Below are 17,950 nucleotides of genomic sequence, written 5' to 3' on the forward strand. Positions count from 1 at the left end.
TGGTGGGAGATGTTGAAGATGGAAAAAAGTTATCTTCCAAACTGCGTTAGAGCTGCTGGGTTCTGAGTCAAGACTGGGGACTTTTTTTGCCACACCCGGTGGTGCTCAGGGGTTACTCCTGGCTCTGTGCTCAGAAAATCGTTTCTGGCAGGCTCGGGGGACCATTTGGGATGCCGGGAATTGAACCCAGATCTGTCCTGGGTCGGCCACTTGCAAGGCAAATGCCCTACCACTTTGCTATCTCTCTGGCCCAAGACTGAGGACTTTTATCGTTACCTTTACTGTTTTTTCTTTGAATATTTTATCTCTGCCATGTCCATACATGCCCTCCTCCTCACTGCTTCTCCCTGTGACCTGAGGCATCCTTTCGTGCTTACTATTCTATTGCTCTTCCAAAGTAATATTATGACTTGACAGGGGTCATAAGTCTATTTTGTTCAGATTCAGCAATCATATAGAAATGGAAATTATTTTATTTCTTGCCATAAAAGTTACGTCCAGTGGGGCCCGGAGAGATAGCACAGTGGTGTTTGCCTTGCAAGCAGCCGATCCAGGACCAAAGGTGGTTGGTTCAAATCCCGGTGTCCCATATGGTCCCCTGTGCCTGCCAGGAGCTATTTCTGAGCAGACAGCCAGGAGTAACCCCTGAGCACCGCCGGGTGTGACCCAAAAACCAAAAACCAAAAAAAAAAAAAAAAAAAAAAAAAAAAGTTACGTCCAGTGACAGTGAGCTAGTCTCTAATTTATGTACGAGAATTTTTTTCATTTCCTATACTGTTCTCAGTATGCTCAGTATGTTTGATAATGGCTGAAAGTTGGTGGGTGCTGTTTTCCGACACTGCTTCTCAACCTCCTGTGAGCCTGACAGATCTTACCCTGTTTGTTACCAGATTGTTTTGAATTTCAGAGCTGCAGACAGTTCCATCTTGGCAGTGATAAGTTTACCTGCCTGTGGGCGTTCATTAAATCAGTGAAGGAGTCTCAGATCCTCTGATCATGTCCGAGGGTGTTACCAGTTTGCTGACTTTGTTCCGGTCCTGCTGAAAGCTGAACCAGAGAATCACAGCCTTCCTTCAACCACCACCCCTTCCATCTTGCTTCCTTCCTGTGGCCCCACAGTCCATAGTTCTGTGCCATGGCCCCTAATATACAAGATTTTCATCTCAAGATGTCCTGGGGTTTGTTGGGGACCCTAGCTAAGAAATGCTACTCCCCAGCTTTTGTCTGGAGGGAGCAGAGCATATGTGTAGCATGTCTGTAGATGTGTATGTGTATATGTGCATGTTCTGGAGGAAGAGAAGGAGAACATACCAGCACACAGTTCTGCGCTTTCTGATCACAGACATGACACAGAAGTGTCATTCTCAGCAAAGAAGTCTGGTTGTGAACACTCTGCAGAGCCCTTGGGATGTGATCTCCAAGGGGTCCATGTCAGGAGTATTCAGAGTTGTCCAGGTGGAAAATCGTACCTAAATGTCTAACCAAACATAAGAGAACATGTGTGCCCCAAATTACCAAATGCTCCTGGCACCAACAGCAAACTCAGAGAAAGGAAAGGGGTGCTATGTTCAAGGGGTGCCAGGCTCAACTGTTCTTCTTGGCTTGACACACAGGGTGGAAGTCAGAGGGTATCTGTTGCTGCAGGTAAGATGGTCACAAAATATATGTGGAAATACAACGAGGCCAGAAGGCTGCATTTAAGAAAAGGTGTAAGGAATCCTCCCAGCTGATTTCAGAAACTTCTGCATAACTTCCTGTGCAGCTACAGTACTGGGGAGCAACACGGCAGCGAGAGGTTTGACATCAAGATCCAGGGACTGAAAGAGGGGCCCAAGAGAGATACACTCCATTATTTACTCCCAGTGGACTTACTAAAACTGCAGTTTGTTCACAAAGTTGTCAGATGCTAGGCAAAATCTAGTTTCTGATTGTTTTATGTCCTGTGCCCGTTACTTGTCTCTCAGCTGATCTTCGAGTAGGTCAGGAGCAGTTCACTCGAGGAAATGAGGCTTCTGTATTGCTAGTGATGGAGCAATTGGTCATCCATAGCAAAAATATGAACCTTGACCTAAGGTTCACGCATTAGGCAGAAATGAACCTTGCACTTAAAAACAAGACATTCAGTTATCTAGAAACCTTTTTAGGAGAGAAAACAGGAGAAGTTTTGGTATTGAGAAATTAGACAAAGAGAGCTTAGTATCAGCCCTAAAGGGAATAATTAATAAATTAGAATATGCAAACTAAAAGCTTTTGCCTTAACTGAATATCATGTGAAAAAGCATTAGGAGACAAGCCAAAGACTGAAAGGAAATATTTTTACATAATATAGCCTTATTCTTTTTTTTTTTTTTTTTTTGGTTTTTGGGTCACACCCTGTGACGCTCAGGGGTTACTCCTGGCTATGCGCTCAGAAGTTGCTCCTGGCTTCTTGGGGGACCATATGGGACGCCGGGGGATCGAACCGCGGTCCGTCCTAGGCTAGCGCAGGCAAGGCAGGCACCTTACCTCCAGCGCCACCGCCCGGCCCCTTTGTTTTTTTTGTTTTTTGTTTTTGTTTTTTGTTTTTGGGCCACACCCAGTAACGCTCAGGGGTTACTCCTGGCTATGAAACTCTGGCTATGCGCTCAGAAGTTGCTCCTGGCTTGGGGGACCATATGGGACACCGGGGGATCGAACCTCGGTCCGTCCAAGGCTAGCGCAGGCAAGGCAGGCACCTTACCTTTAGCGCCACTGCCCGGCCCCAGCCTTATTCTTTTTATTAAGAACAGTCTTTAGAATACATTAGAACCTCCAAAAGTCAGTGGAAAAAGGGCCATATTGTACCATCAGAAAATCGTCAGTGCTGGAAAGAGAATGTCACTGAAGAGGCTCTCCAGAGGGCCCTGAATATGAAGCTGTGGTGAATTTTGTTAGTCACTCAAGAATTCACACTAAAGCCACAATGAAATATCTCAACATAAAAACAGGGAAAATAAAAGCCAGAGAGAGAGTAGAGAAGCCAGAGAGAGTAGAGTAGGTTGGGCATTTGCCTTGCATTTGGTTAACCCAGGTTCCCTAGCATCCCATATGGTCCTCCAAGCCATCCAGGAGTTATCCCTGACACCGAGCCAGGAGTAACCCCTGACCATCACCTGGTGTGGCCCCAAACCAGACATACAAAAGGAAAACAATAATGCCTGAAGATGATTATAATTGGAAAAATGGAAATGAAAGGTACAATTTATCTCACCTACGTATGACTTCCATTACCCTTTTTTTGTATTTTTATATCTTTCTTTTTTCATTTTGCATAACTAATGGAGTATACAAGGCTGTGTCCTCTTCCACAGAAATTAGCCAGAGAGTTTTCATAGTGCTTAAAATGATCTGGGCTAGAGAGAGAGCTCAGCGACAGAGGGCATGCTCTGCCTGGACTCAACCCCAGGCTCTCTGTGGTCCCCTTAGCACACATTTGGGAATAGCCCTTGAGCAGAGCTATAGATCTCTCCATACTTCCTACCCTCCCTCCCCAAATTACCCACAAAGGTCATTTTTAAGTGGTTTATAATAATCATTTTATGTCCTTACTAAATTTTTTAAAGCTGTTCTTTTCAGACATTTAAAGGACTTCCATTGGCTGCTATTCTGAACAGTTCTGAGTTGACCATTCTTGTGTCTGGGCCCTGTTTGGGATTTCTGACAGCGTCATTGGGTGTGGACATCCCAGAGATGGCAAACCACACATTGCTCAAACCAAAATCCAGCCCACAAATACTGTGGAGTTGATATTCCCTAGCAGCATCCTCTGCCTTTGAATTCTGGTAACTCCTGCGCTTTGTAAAATTTCTCTTTCCCGTAGTTTCCCCACATTCTGTGGTGCCATTCCTCCTTCTGCTCAGGGCCGTCCCCCTTTTTGCTTTCCTTCTAGCCCTTCAGCACTTGGGTTTCCTACCGTTCTGTTTTCTGTCTCTTTTCTGTTTTCTTCTTGGCGTAACAAGAACCAGGCCTGCGTCCCTAGCTTTTTGGTTGCGACTTTGACTCTATTTAGACTCCTAAATCCAGTGTCTTCCCTGAGTGTATGGCCTGTCCCAAATTGCACATTTGGCAGTATTCACTTATGTCACATGATTGCCAGACACTTAAGTTTTCGTTCTTTGAAAACAACTTTTCTGTCTTCACTTAGTAGCCAGAAGTTGGAACTTTAGCCTGGATTACTCCTTGAACTGTGTCAACCTCTGCTGATCACTAAGTTTTCAGATTCTGCTACTGAAATAGCACCCTGAATCTGTTGCCTCCCCTTCATTTTCTTTGCACAGCTCTGTTTTCTGTTTGCTTGCAGTCGGATCTTCACTGAGGTGCCTATTTCTGGCCTGAGCCCCCTCTTTTCCATCCTCCTCACTAAATAAAACACACCTGATCTTTTTAAAGCAGACTTTGTCATTCACTTTAGCTCTCTTCACGCCTGTACCGCTGAGCTCCTTCCTTCCGCTGGTCTCAGTGGGCCTGTTCCTGTCACCTGGGCCCTGTCCAGATCTCTGGACCCCTTGACATTTTGGAGCCCGGCCTTCCTGAGCTAGCTAGCCCGCCCTTAATTAAGTACATTTTTCTGACTTCAAGGCTGTTGCCGATTTTCCCCCCTTCCAGACATGCTTCCACTCTCTGGTCTACTGGCAGGCTTCTATCCTCCCACCCCCAGGATTCAGGTACTATTCTCACTTCCTTCGAGGAGTCTTGCCCTCCAGAAGAAGACCAAGATATTTCCTCACCCATGTTCATGAAGGACCTCCCACCCTCTTGTGTTCACCACTTCTCTCCTTGGCACATTTTTGTTTGTATCTCACAGAGGGGCCCAACTTACAAGCAGTGTAATACGTTTGCTCCTGCTTAAATTATTTTGTTTGTTTTTGGGTCACACCTGGTGGTACTCAAGTCTTACCCCAGCTCTGTGCTCAGGAATCACTCCTAGTGGACTTGAGGGACCATATGGCAGGGTCATATGCCACATGGGATCGAACCTGGGTTGACCTTGTGCAAGGCAAGTGCCCTACCCGCTGTACTCTCTCTCTGGCCTCTCTAGAGCTACTCTTTTTTTTTTTTTTTTTTTGGTTTTTGGGTCACACCTGGCTCGATGCTCAGAAATCGCTCCTGGCAGGCTCGGTGGACCATATGGGGTCCCGAGATTCGAAATGCCGATTTTCTACTTGCAAGGCAAATGCCTTACCTACATGCTATCTCTCCGGCCCCCAGAACTACTCTTAATAGTGCTTCGAACATGCAGTGAAGTGTTAATACATGTGCTTGTGTGTGGGAACGGGGGAGGGCTCCCAGGTGTGCTCAGGGGTCCCAGTGCAATGTACCCAGTGATTCTTGGCTACCTGGACCAGGAGGCGTAATGCCAGGGCCCCAGGATTCTGTGCAACTTGAGCCCTGTGGAGTTGGGGGTTCCCAAGGTCACCTTGATGGGCTGCTTGTGACGCTCTCGGTACTGGGGGATCCAACTGGCATCCATGTAACTCCTGTACTATCTCTGCCCCCTACAGCAGTAGCATTAAGAATGATGTGAATTTTATTGACTGGTTTTATGAATAGCAAAAAGCACCACCCCCACTGCAACAAGACGAGACTTTGAGGAACCAGGGAGGCATCCCCAAAGGAAGCAGAGCCACGCTTTGCTGTGCTCTGAGCTGACTGCAGTGCTGGCCTGTTGGGCCCTCACCTGCTCAGCCCTGGGAATGCTCAGCATGAGTCACTTCCAGAGAACAGCCCCCTGAAAGGCTGTTCCTTCAGCCCCACGTCTCCGACGAGACATGCAAACTCAAGTTTGCAGTTGTCACTTTAACAACAGCAAAGAAGCCGGTAAATCAAAGGAGTCTTAGAAGCTTGGGAAGCAATGCTTTAAAAAGCTGCATCAGTATGAAAGGAATGCAGGGGTCACTAGTCTTGTACTAGTCATATAAAAAATGAGAATGCTATTAGTGACAAGGGTTCTGCTATCAAAGATTCAAGGGAGTACAAAAGGATGCTCATTCTCTCACAGTGCTAGAAATGAAGAGCAGAGGAGTTCTGGGCCGGTTTCTGATGTGGTTTGACTTTCCTTGAGCTAGCGACAAACTTGTGAACTGCTCTGCCCGCCCTGTTTTCTATGCAGAGATGTATATATAGCTAGAACAGTGATGAGTAATATGTTTTTAAGAAATGCTACTTACTAACCTTTAAGTCTGCATGGGGAGATTGAGTGTTTAAAGCTGTAGTTTTCTCTCAGCTTCTGGATGACTGTATGTTCCTACCAAATGAATCACTTGATGAATATGCATGAACTTATAAACACAGCTTTTTGAAAGAAAATTCTTGTATTCTGAAATATCACAATGGTAGTATTTCCAAGCTTCTTGTGAGAAGAAGCTCTCTGTTAATCTTAAACATCCTGGGAATAATACATATACACAAGTTTTTGAATTTGTACTGCATTAAAGTGACTCTGAGTTTCACTTTCCCGATTCATTTTCACCATGAAGATTCTTTCCTTGACTCTTTCACCTTTGGGCAAATGAGGTGGCCGTGACTCATCAGACTTAGGAGTGGGGGAGCTCAGAGGCTGGATGCTTGGAGATGCAGGATTCTCACTTCAGGGCCCACATTCAGCCTTCCTGCTGGGCCCACAAGTCTTTATTGCTTATATTTTGTAGGATAAGTTCTGTTATCAAATCTTCTTGGGGGCCAGAGCGATAGTACAGCAGGGAGGGCACTTGCTTTGCATGTGGCTGGCCCAGGTTCAGTCCCATGTGGTCCCCTGCCAGGAGTAAGCCCTGAGAATAGCCAGGTGTGGCCCAAAGTCCAACCTCCATCCCTTCCAAATAAGTCAAAAGAGAGACAATAGGATCTGATTGGAAAGCAACAGTGGGACCAAAGCCAGTTCTGAGCTGAGCCAGTAAAAGACTGTGAGCAAATCTAAACTTGTTGGGGGTAGGGGCACACCTGGTATTCTCAGAGGCTCTGTGCTCAGGGTTCATTCTGGCGGTACTAAGCAGATCATATGGGATGCTGGGGCTCAAACCCAGGTCAGCTACTTCAAGGCAAGCACCCTCCCCACTGTACTATCTCTATGACCCTGTACATCTAAACTCTTTGAGCTTTCGTTTCTTTATCAGAAAGTGGGGACAATCCTACCTCTACCCTGGGTTCTTTCTCTCTTGGGTGCTTGAAATTTGGGGGTCACATCCTGCCATGCTTGGGGGACTCTAGAAGTTCTTAGATGTTAAACTTGGATGGATCACACCAAAGCCAGTACCTACCTCCTATACTGTTTGTTCAACCCTCTCAGGAGACTTTCTATTCCAGTGCCCTGCAAACACCATGTGGTTATCTGCAACATGCCAGTACATTTTCTCCTGCCTTTCTCTGCCTCATCTCCCAGCAGAAGGGGCCTGCTCTGTGCTCTGCTGCCCTGATTGCTTCGCACACAGGCCTCACCCAAGAATCCCTCCTTTCAGCGATTTCTGAGCGCTTAGCCAGGAGTAACCCCTGAGCGTCAAAAGGGTGTGGCCCAAACCCCCCTCTCCCCCCAAAAAAAGAGTCCCTCTTTTTTTTGTTTTTGTTTTTGGGCCACACCCGGTGGTGCTCAGGGGTGACTCCTGGCTGTCTGCTCAGAAACAGCTCCTGGCAGGCACGGGGGACCATATGGGACACCGGGATTCGAAGCAACCACCTTTGGTCCTGGATCGGCTGCTTGCAAGGCAAACACCGCTGTGCTATCTCTCCGGGCCCAGAGCCCCTCCTTTCTACTGAATGGAGGCTCCAAAAGCTCCTGGCTCTGGGTTTCCTTCAGAGTCCATGTGTTTAGAGGTCAGAATGAACTATAGCATAGTGAGTTTGGTCCCCAGCATCTCAGATAGTCCCCTGAGTGCACAGTCAGGAGTAATGCTTGGGCATTGCTGGGTATGACCCAAAACCTAAACCAAAACAAACACACAGGGAAAAAAAAAGAATGGGAAGATAACTTTAAAATGCATGCTTTGGGGCCCGGAGAGATAGCACATCGGCGTTTGCCTTGCAAGCAGCTGATCCAGGACCAAAGGTGGTTGGTTCGAATCCCAGTGTCCCATATGGTCCCCCGTGCCTGCCAGGAGCTATTTCTGAGCAGACAGCCAGGAGTCACCCCTGAGCACCGCCGGGTGTGGCCCAAAAACAAAAACAAAAACAAAAAACAAAACAAAATGCATGCTTTGCATAGGGGAGCCCAGGTTTGTTCTCTAGAATCACATGGTTACTCCACACCCCCCAAAAAACATTCATATGTCAGAGAAGCAGAGAAGTTAGAATTAGAAATAAAGGTCAAAAGAACAAAGGCATCTTTACTTCAGTGGCATTTCTGTGCTACTGTGGTGTATTTGAAGTGATTTCCCTGGGATGTCCTAACTTAGGCACTTGGCTTTTATAAACCAGAACTAAAGGTTGGAGAGAGAGTATGGGGTTTAAGGCCCCCAGCTTGCCTGAATCTGACTCCTGTCTGATACTGCAGGTGAAGGGATCCCTGAGCAGAACCTGAAGCACCTTTGGGTGTGACTCAAATAACAACACATCAAAAAAATCCCACCCCCCAAGTCAGCACTGACTTTTGTTGCTGTTGTTCTTTGTGGTCAAGTGTATCAAGGAATGCAATGAGATTGATTATTCTCTCACTGGAAAGACAACCTTCCAGCAATCTGCCGACTTCTCTGGTACTTCCTGTCTGTTAGACAACAGATTCATGTATTCATATGCCCGAAAAGTTTAATGTGCCATGTGCAAAGTGATCAGCCAGCCACTTGTTTGGTAGCATCAGTGATAGACAGTAATAGAAAAGTAAACTTAGAGAGGAAGCATTTGGGACCAGCAAGGCTGTGTGTGGTTAGAAGGTGCCCTGTGTCCCTGTGTCACTATTTTCTTAGCTGTCGATGATGGCTAGTACTAGACAGACAGCGGCAGGCACAGCAGCCTTGAGCCATGGTACAGACTTGACACCTCAAAGCTTGACTTCCTTACTGTGGAAAACCGAGAGTGCCTTTTGAGAATGGCTGGGTGAACTGAGGCCTCAGCAGTCTCCTTTCGGATTGCTAAACCAAGGAAAAGTAGAGGGGCCCCTGACCCCAGGAGCAAATTCTCACTGTACATCTGCCCAGCATCCAGCCCCTGTTTTGTCCAACCTTCTTTACTCCACCAGTAAAGGTCTTGGTGAGGCCCACCACTGGGGGCCTTGAGGTAATGTTTGCTCAGTTCTGTGTAAAGAACAGGCTTCTCTCCACATGTGTTACCTGAGGAGGCTGACCTTTGAGAAGCACCACTTCTTCCAGCCTGACTTCCAGCTCCATTTTCCCTTTGTGCATAATGCTGGGGGCTCAGTCTGCTTTTCTCTGCAATGTGTGTGGCCCCTGGAGAAATGATCATATGGCCACGGTGTCCTCTTTTTGGGGGGTGGGGCAGGGCAAGGAATTATCTGGCTATGCTCAGGGCTTGCTCCTGGCTCTGTGTTCAGGTATCATTCGGGCAGAACAGTACAGGAATTGACAGTTGGTGTTGACAATGATTTTTTTGGGGTGGGGGGAGAATCACACCTGGTGGCGCTCAGGGGTTACTTCTGGCTCTGTACTCAGAAATCGCTCCTGGCAGACAGGGGGACCATATGGGATGCCAGGATTAGTACCACTGTCCGTCCTGGATTGGTGCCAGGCAAAACGCCTTACTGCTGTGCTATCTCCTCTGGCCCCTCGACAATGATTTCTGAAGATGACCTTTATCTAATACTGAGCACGTTGCCAGTGCTCTATGTCCCTTGTAATTTCTGACCGGGGAGGAAGGAACAGCACACACCCTCTGCCAAGCTTTTGGTTCCATTAGTTCTGTTGTTTCAGGCTAATAGAGATTATGTGTCTTACACTGCTAATACACATCTCTGGGGAGCAAGTCCATAGCGAAAGGATAACAAATAAATGAGTATGAAAAGAATGGAAAATGTGATACGGAATTCCTGCAGGTTTCTTCATTCAGTTCTGCTGTGTACATTGGGGGAGATGGGAATTTACATCATGTTTTTTTTTTTATTATAGATGGGCCCTGGGAAGGCCAGAATCACTCCCTGAAACTATCCTGGACATGCAAGTTTCTGTTTAATTGGCTTGATGTGTAGCAATGGAAGCTCTATACTGCCTTGATACCAAGGAGCAACTTTTTCTATTCTTTAAAAAGGACCATGGGGGGCTGGAGCAGTGATGCCGAGTGGTAGGGTGGTTTGCATTGTATGCGCTAACCTAGGGCAGACCTTGGTTTGATCCCCTGGCGTCCCATATGGTCCTCCAAAGTATAGGTCCAACTTAAAGTATAAATCAGGAGCATTTATCTCTGTCATTATAGCAGTTTCTCTTCTTCAAAAAGGAAGTTGACAGTCAATTTGCTAACTAATCCCTCTTTTTATTAACTTTATCCTTCCTGCTTAATTACCTGTTGGCCACTTGAAAAATGTTCCTTTTGGAAAGCATCTATATTGTTCCTGGAAGGCCTCAGGGGACCATATGGGATGCCGGGACTCAAACCACCCATCCTTCAGCATGCAAAGGCAGACACCCTACCCTCCATGTTATCTCTCTGGCCCATATATATATAAAATATTAATCAAAAAAGGAACATGGTGATTCCTGAAACAATCTCCTTTGAACCCCAGTGACTGAGTATCGAGCCTTTATTTGGGAAATGTTTCCAATCTGTCCTCGAGTAGAAATCTTGTGTCAGCAGCACCATTCTTGGCTTCCCTAAAGTGACTTACTGCGCAGTGGTGAGCACAGTGGAAATGAATGACCACTGGGTACTCAAGCAGCTGAAATCTGTATTTTGTGACCTGTTAAGAAACAGTTGACTTGGGCCCGGAGAGATAGCACAGCGGCGTTTGCCTTGCAAGCAGCCGATCCAGGACCAAAGGTGGTTGGTTCGAATCCCGGTGTCCCATATGGTCCCCCGTGCCTGCCAGGGGCTATTTCTGAGCAGACAGCCAGGAGTAACCCCTGAGCACTGCCGGGTGTGACCCAAAAAAAAAAAAAAAAAAAAAAAAAAAGAAACAGTTGACTTATAGGTCAAATGATGGTTCGATCAGGCTTTCAGTGACTCGATTAGATCTCAGCCCCCTCCGTGCCCGCCCAGGAAATCACTGAGTCTGCCCATTGTGCTGGGCACATGGTGAGCATCATCACCAGACCAGTCCTTTCCAAACTGGCCTGTTAGTAACACGAACGGGCATTTTCAGGAACCCTTCACTCCATGAATACCTTAAGTGAATGAATTCATTTTGTCCCCCAAAGAGCAGAGAGCTGAGCCTTCATATCTTTTTGTTTATTAAAGAAATGATTTTCATTTTATTTTATTTCAGTGTGTGGTTCTGAGGATCAATCTCAGGACCTCTACTCTCACGAAGTGCTTTTACAAGTAGTTTTTCCAAACCCCACAATATGCTATTTAGGTAGCCGGCGTTTTTCTCAGTTTGACTGATGAGGACAAACAGATTGTAAGTGATTGAGCAATTTGCTCGAAGGCCAAGGAGTTCATACTGCAATCCCCAGTGCTGCATCTAAGACCTGTGTGGTTTTTGTCAATGAAAAGATGTTGGTCTCTATATTATTTGTCACCTCTGAGGGGCCATAAGAGGGTTTTTGAAAAGGACAAAATTCCTGACTAGACTGGGATGTTCAGGGGAGGAGGGCTACTGGAATGAGCTCAGAGAATTCTGTGTAAAGATGAGGCAAGAGCCCAGGGAGATTGTTCAGAGGATTTGCATGCAGGAGCCCCAGGTTCAATCCCCAGCACCTCATGGTCCCCAGTATGGTCAGGAGTCACCACCAAGCACTAAGCTGGGAGTTAATCCTGAGACCCCCCAAAAGAAATAGGAGATATGTGGGGAAATTCCAGACAGGCAATGAAAGAAAGATAAGAAAGTACAAGTAAGTTTTAGGATAGCAAACAGGGTTTAGCATGTTTACGCACATGCTGGGCTTTCTTTCCGGCCCGTAAGAAATTTTTCTAAGTGTTAAAAAAAACAAAACTGAATGGGGGCTAGAGCCACAGTAAGTGGGTGCTGAGGATTGGGCTCACGCCACCTCATGCTGAGCATGTGCACAGCCCTATGAGCTCCCTGCCCAGCCTGCAGCGCACTTTGAACTCGAGAGCTCAACTCTGTGTGCCCTAGTCTCTTAAAAATCGCAATCAATAGCCTTGTCTCCCAACTTTGATTGATCTAATTTTGAATTATTTATTTCTGGATAGCTTCCTATAGTCTTGATAAAATTGCAGACTTGTAACGTGCTTCAGGAATGCAATCGTCCCAACATCAAGGCTCTCTGCAGTGGGAAGGGTGATCCCCGGCTTCCCAGGTGGTCTCTACCCCACCCTTTCATCCCCCTGAGAATGATTCCCGAGTAGCAGAGCCAGGAGCAAGCTCTGATCCAAAGACACAACAGCAAAGATACTTGTTAGTAATTAACTCTAAAAGGAAGACCAGAGTTCATGACCTGAACTGGAGCAAGGGTCAGAGATTTATTGATTTGTTAAATTTTCATTCATTAACCAGCTTTTGCTTGCTGCCTCTCCCTCCACCTGCCTTTTATTGTCCCCCTCATGTATGTGGAGCTTCACAACACCCCGTCGTGTCTTCGTATCAGCATCAGGTCTGCAGCTTTTAGCTCTTTGGGTCTTTCCAGGGCTCAGGAGAGGACATGTCTGCTCAGATCTGCATTACTTTATGATTGTTCATCTTCCCCATGGCACATTGAGGGTGTGACATATTTTCTTTTTTTCTTTTTCTTTTTGGTTTTTGGGTCACACCCGGTGGTGCTCAGCGGTTACTCCTGGCTGTCTGCTCAGAAATAGCTCCTGGCAGGCACGGGGGACCATATGGAACACCAGGATTCGAACTAACCACCTTTGGTCCTGAATCAGCTGCTTGCAAGGCAAACGCCACTGTGCTCTCTCTCCAGGCCCGAGGGTGTGACATATTTTCAAAAACAAACAAAAGTTGTCTACATATGTGTTCAGTGGCTTCTAAATACCATCCCTTGCTTGTTGTACTCAGCCATTCTGTGTGAAGATATTGGCTGTTCTTATTGCCACCCGAATGTGGTCAGAAGTTCCAGGCTTTTGACCTGGCTGGAGACAAACCCAAGTGACTGCATTTGAAGATCAATGTGCATTAATCTCTGGTGAGTCTGTCTGCTCTGGACTCAGAGAGCCAGCTGCTACTTCCGAGGAACATTAGGGCTCTTCCCTCGCAAGTTGTTCTTGCCGTCCAGGTGACTGAAGGTGTATTCCCAACCTATGCAGCACCTTCCCTCCCCTTGCCCCAATCTGTGGGAACAGCTTTATAACTAATTAAGTGGGTTCTACAGAACCTGAGGTGGTGTTGGGTGTGTGTGCTTATCTGAGAATACCAGTCTCTTCTATTATTGAGCCAATGGAGAAGTAGAAACCTCACCTGACCTCACACATTTTATAGGACTGGGGGAGAAGTGTTAGATTCCTCAATCTGGGTGGGGGTGGTCATACCTGTTGATGAATGGGGTCTTACTTCTGGTTCTATGCTCAGGAATCACTCCTGGCAGTGCTTGGGATACCATATGAGGTGCTGGAGATTGAACCCCATTGGCTGCAGGGCATGTGCCCTGCCTGTTGTATTATTACTCAGGACCCTATATCCACATTTCTAACAAGCTGTAAAAGGTTAGTAGAAGCAAACCTCACTTAGTTCATGGGACTACCCAGGGAGATATTCTGAAAAGCATGTCAGGATCACCCCTGTGTTCCTTTCCATTAAATAGTACTAGCAGCTGGAAAACAGATCGTTTTGCTTTAGTTTGATGATATGGCACCAATTTTATGGATAAGAAAGTGACAAAAATCTCAAACTCTCATTGTTATCTTAAATTAACTTTGGGCTGCCTTTTCTGAGTTAAGGATATTTCCCTAATTTTTTCCAAATACATTTCTTTTTTCATTGTCTTGAGAAGTGCACCCCTAATTTCCTTATTCGGAGGGGGGGGGGCAGTGGGAAGGCAGGGCTCCCAACTGAGGGCTGGGGACCCAACCAGAGTTGTCCATGTTCAAGGCAAGTGCCTCTGTAAACCCCTGTTGAAGCCTTGGAATTCCTAAATAATGTCATTTGTGACAGCTTTCCATCATTCATGGTATTTACTGTTGGCAAGTGGAGCAGAGGCAAGTGAGAGAGACCTGGGTGAATAGACCGTATCTTCATGTTTTAGTTTTTTTTTTTTTGGTTTTTGGGCCACACCCGGCGGTGCTCAGGGGTTACTCCTGGCTGTCTGCTCAGAAATAGCTCCTGGCAGGCACGGGGGACCATATGGGACACCGGGATTCGAACCAACCACCTTTGGTCCTGGATCGGCTGCTTGCCAGGCAAACACCGCTGTGCTATCTCTCCGGGCCCCCATGTTTTAGTTTTGATTCTGTAAGATGCATCCTCTTCGGGGCTTCACTTTTGGAGACCAAGGTTGGGGCCAGTAGTTCGACTCATTGTGCTGGTGGTGCTGGCTCCTGCTCTTACTCAGTTGGACCAGCGAAGTCCTGCGAATGTCAGATAGCTCAGAAGTAGGCTTGACTGAGGTGTGCAGGACTATAACACACTGTAGAATCTTGTATTGGCCTCTCAGGACCAACATAGGCACCAAGTAGAATGCTTCTGGGAGATGAAGTTGTGTATATAAAGAAGCAGAATTGCATTTCACTTGCTTTCTTACTTATGTGTAGACTGAGTCCGACCAGGCTCAAGTTTTAGATCACGGTACTCAAACTATGGTCTGTTGAGGACATTTATCCTGCCTACTGGGTGTTTTTGCTGCTGCTGCCGGTCCTGCTTAGCAGCCGAGTCATTCCAGGCCCCGCAGTTTCATGTGTGTGGGATGTGGCCACACTCTCCGTCTCCCTTCCTTCTCTTTGTCTCTCGACTCTCTCAGTGTCAGGCAGGGGTCCTCCAATTACAGCCAGTGGGCCACTATTGTTCATAGGTTTTCTTTTTTAATTTGGGGGGGGGGCACACCTGGTGGTTGCTCAGGAGTTATTCCTGGCTCCATGCTCAGAAATTGCTCCTGGCAGGCTCTGGGGACCATATGGAATGCCAGAAATCGAACCTAGGTCTGCCCTGGGTTGGCTTCATGCAAGGCAAGCGCCTTGACACTGTGCTATCTTTCTGGCCCTCATAGTTGTTTTCCTTTTTTTTTCTTTTTCTTTTTTTTTGGGGGGGGCCACACCCGGCGGTGCTCAGGGGTTACTCCTGGCTATCTGCTCAGAAATAGCTCCTGGCAGGCACAGGGGACCATATGGGATGCCAGGACTCGAACCAACCACCTTAGATTCCGGGTCGGCTGCTTGCAAGGCAAACACCACTGTACTATCTCTGGCCCTTCTTTTTCTTTTTTTAAACTATAATCTGCCACTTCACTGATCTGAGGGACAGTGAACTGTCCTGTTTTAAAAAATTTGAGGACCCCTGTTCTAGATCCACTACTTGCCAGCTGTGTGACTTTAAGCAGGTCATGTATTTAATTAATTAATTAATTAATTTTTGGTTTTTGGGCCATACCTGGGGGTTCTCAGGGATTATTCTTGGCTCTGAGCTCAGAAATTGCTCCTCGCAGGCTCGGGGAACCAAATGGGATGCTGGAGATTGAACCCAGGTCTGTCCTGGATCGGCTGCATGCAAGGTAAACGCCCTACCGCTGTTCTATCACTCCAGCCCCTAAGCAGGTTATTTAACTGTGGTGTGCTGACTTCTTGGTTCCTAAAAGTCCACTAATACTCATACCTACTTGTAGGTTGTTCTGAGGATTGCAGGAGATTATGCTGCGTGGTGAAGTGTTTCCTAGTGCTTGGGCATAAAGGATGTATTTAAGTTTAGCTACATGTTCGCTGTTTCTAGTCCTCAGCTTTCCTTTGTTTTCTTGGAGGAGTGTCTCCTCAGTGCTATGAGGGCCCAGGGACCACTCATTAACACTCACTGGTCTAAGTGGTTCAACATCAGCTCCCCACGATCACAGGATCACTCCAGTAAGAGCTGGGATCAAACTCAGATTGGTGTGTGCATAGCCCTGAGCTATCTCCCTTGTCCTTATGTTTGCATTTGTGTTCTAGATATTACACAGGAGAATGAGAAGAGATGCAGAGAATGCAGGAGAAGAGATGGGGACAGGAGATACAATGGCTAGAGCACTAGTCTTGGGGTGCCTGGGTTTTCCCCCTACCACTCCAAGGCTTTCTATGCATTGTTGAATATGGCCCCTTTCACCATAGTACCCCAATTGTACCCAGTTCCTATTTCTGAACCAGTGGTCCAGTTGGCCAGTGCTATGGGAGTAGTCCCCAGGCCCACTGAGCTTGGGAGCTCCTGATCCCCAAACAAACAAAACATGGACTTAGAAGCAGCGAGCTCAGGAGTGTAGGAGGCAAATCTCGTCATCAGAAGAGTGTGGGGTCCTGCCACTGGTCTCGCCGCTAACCGGCACCTGGAGAGAATCTCCTTCCCACTGTCAGCGGCTGCATTGGGTGTTTCTGAATGATCTCTTCTACCCACAGCTGTGACAGTCTTATTTGACTTTTAGTAGTGCTTAGCACTTATCCCCTGCTCACACCAGAATGTGTGATGCCTGGGATTGAACTGGGGTCAGCCACACGCAAGGCAAGCGCATTAACAGAATTGTATCTCAGCTCTTAGATACAGTCCTTGCATTTCCTTCACTGCCATTTCTGGCTAGGAAATATCTCGTTCCTTCTGCTACTGGTTTCTGTGTGTGCCCTGGTGAAGGCTGCAACACCAGGAGTATTTCTTGCTGCATAGTAGTTTGGGGCAAGTCTTTGCCTCTAAAAGGTCTCTGTTCCTCATCTCTTTGTTTTGCTTCTGAGTTCCCAGTTTGGATTATGTTTTGTGTCTTGGGTTTCTACCCTCCTTGATAGTGCCCCAGCCTGAAGCCAAGAAAAGGCACAGTCGCAACACTGAAACAAGGACGGCTTTCATAGGCTGCACTGCTCTGCCAGTGTTATGCTAATCCCCGGGATGTCTCAAGGAACTCAGTTTTTATTATTTATTTATTTTTGGGAGGGGGCTGCACTCAGTGGTGCTCGAGGGTTGCCTCTGGATCTGTACTCAGGAATCACTTCCTGCATTGCTCAAGGGACCATATGGGATGTTGGGGATCAAACCTGGGTCAGCTCACATAGCAAGGCAAGCGCCCAACCTGCTGTACTATGGCTCTGGCCTAGGAGCTCAGTTGATATGAACGCTAAGTCTCTGGGGCTGAGTCCAAACTGGAGCTGCCCTGTTGACAGTGTTAGTCCTGGGCAGCACCATCTATTAGGAGTCTAACTGGGGGGCCTGAGAAAGACAATTGGAGTTTCTCCCCAGTGGCAGAAAAACCACTATCCTAGGGAAGAAGTTCATTGGGCAGCAGAATGGCCTTTTCTCTACCTTCTCTCTCTCTGTCTCTGTCTCTTCTGTGTCTCTCTCTGTCTCTCTCTCTCACTCCCCGCCTCCCCTCTTTACTGAGAAGTGGGTGTTGTTGGTTATTGCACTGGCAGCTCCTACAAAGGCAGCATTGAGCGGACAGGCCATGTCTACTTAGGACAGAACACTGACTGCTTTTTATGCCGCCAGCCCCTGCCGCTCACCAGTGCTGGCTGCCTGCAAGGAATGTGAGCAAGTTGGATCGAAGAACAGGAAAAACACCACTTCCACCTTCTTTCACAGTAGAGTTCACTTCGGGATACAGACTTTTTGGGTGACAGGAGCTGCTCCTCGCTGCCTGTTATTTTGGAGACTTGCATAACGCTAACCTGGGAGCGAACGTCGAATGACAAGCTTTCCTCCTCCGTGTTCCCCACAGAATTGCGTGTGACAAGCGCTTTATTATAGCGAGAATTTTGCTTTACACTGTTTTAGGTTCAAGTGGATCTA

The 17,950-nt window shown here is 47.0% G+C and overlaps 1 protein-coding gene across 1 annotated transcript in view; it reads left to right on the plus strand.

Moving 5' to 3' along the window:
- Positions 1-17,950, plus strand: part of SIK3 (SIK family kinase 3) — a 199,731-nt gene that overhangs the window by 67,832 nt on the left and 113,949 nt on the right. The gene's annotated exons all lie outside the window — the stretch shown is intronic.

This window comes from Suncus etruscus, chromosome 8 (assembly GCF_024139225.1).
Source record: "Suncus etruscus isolate mSunEtr1 chromosome 8, mSunEtr1.pri.cur, whole genome shotgun sequence".
In the NCBI taxonomy this organism is placed as follows: domain Eukaryota; kingdom Metazoa; phylum Chordata; class Mammalia; order Eulipotyphla; family Soricidae; genus Suncus; species Suncus etruscus.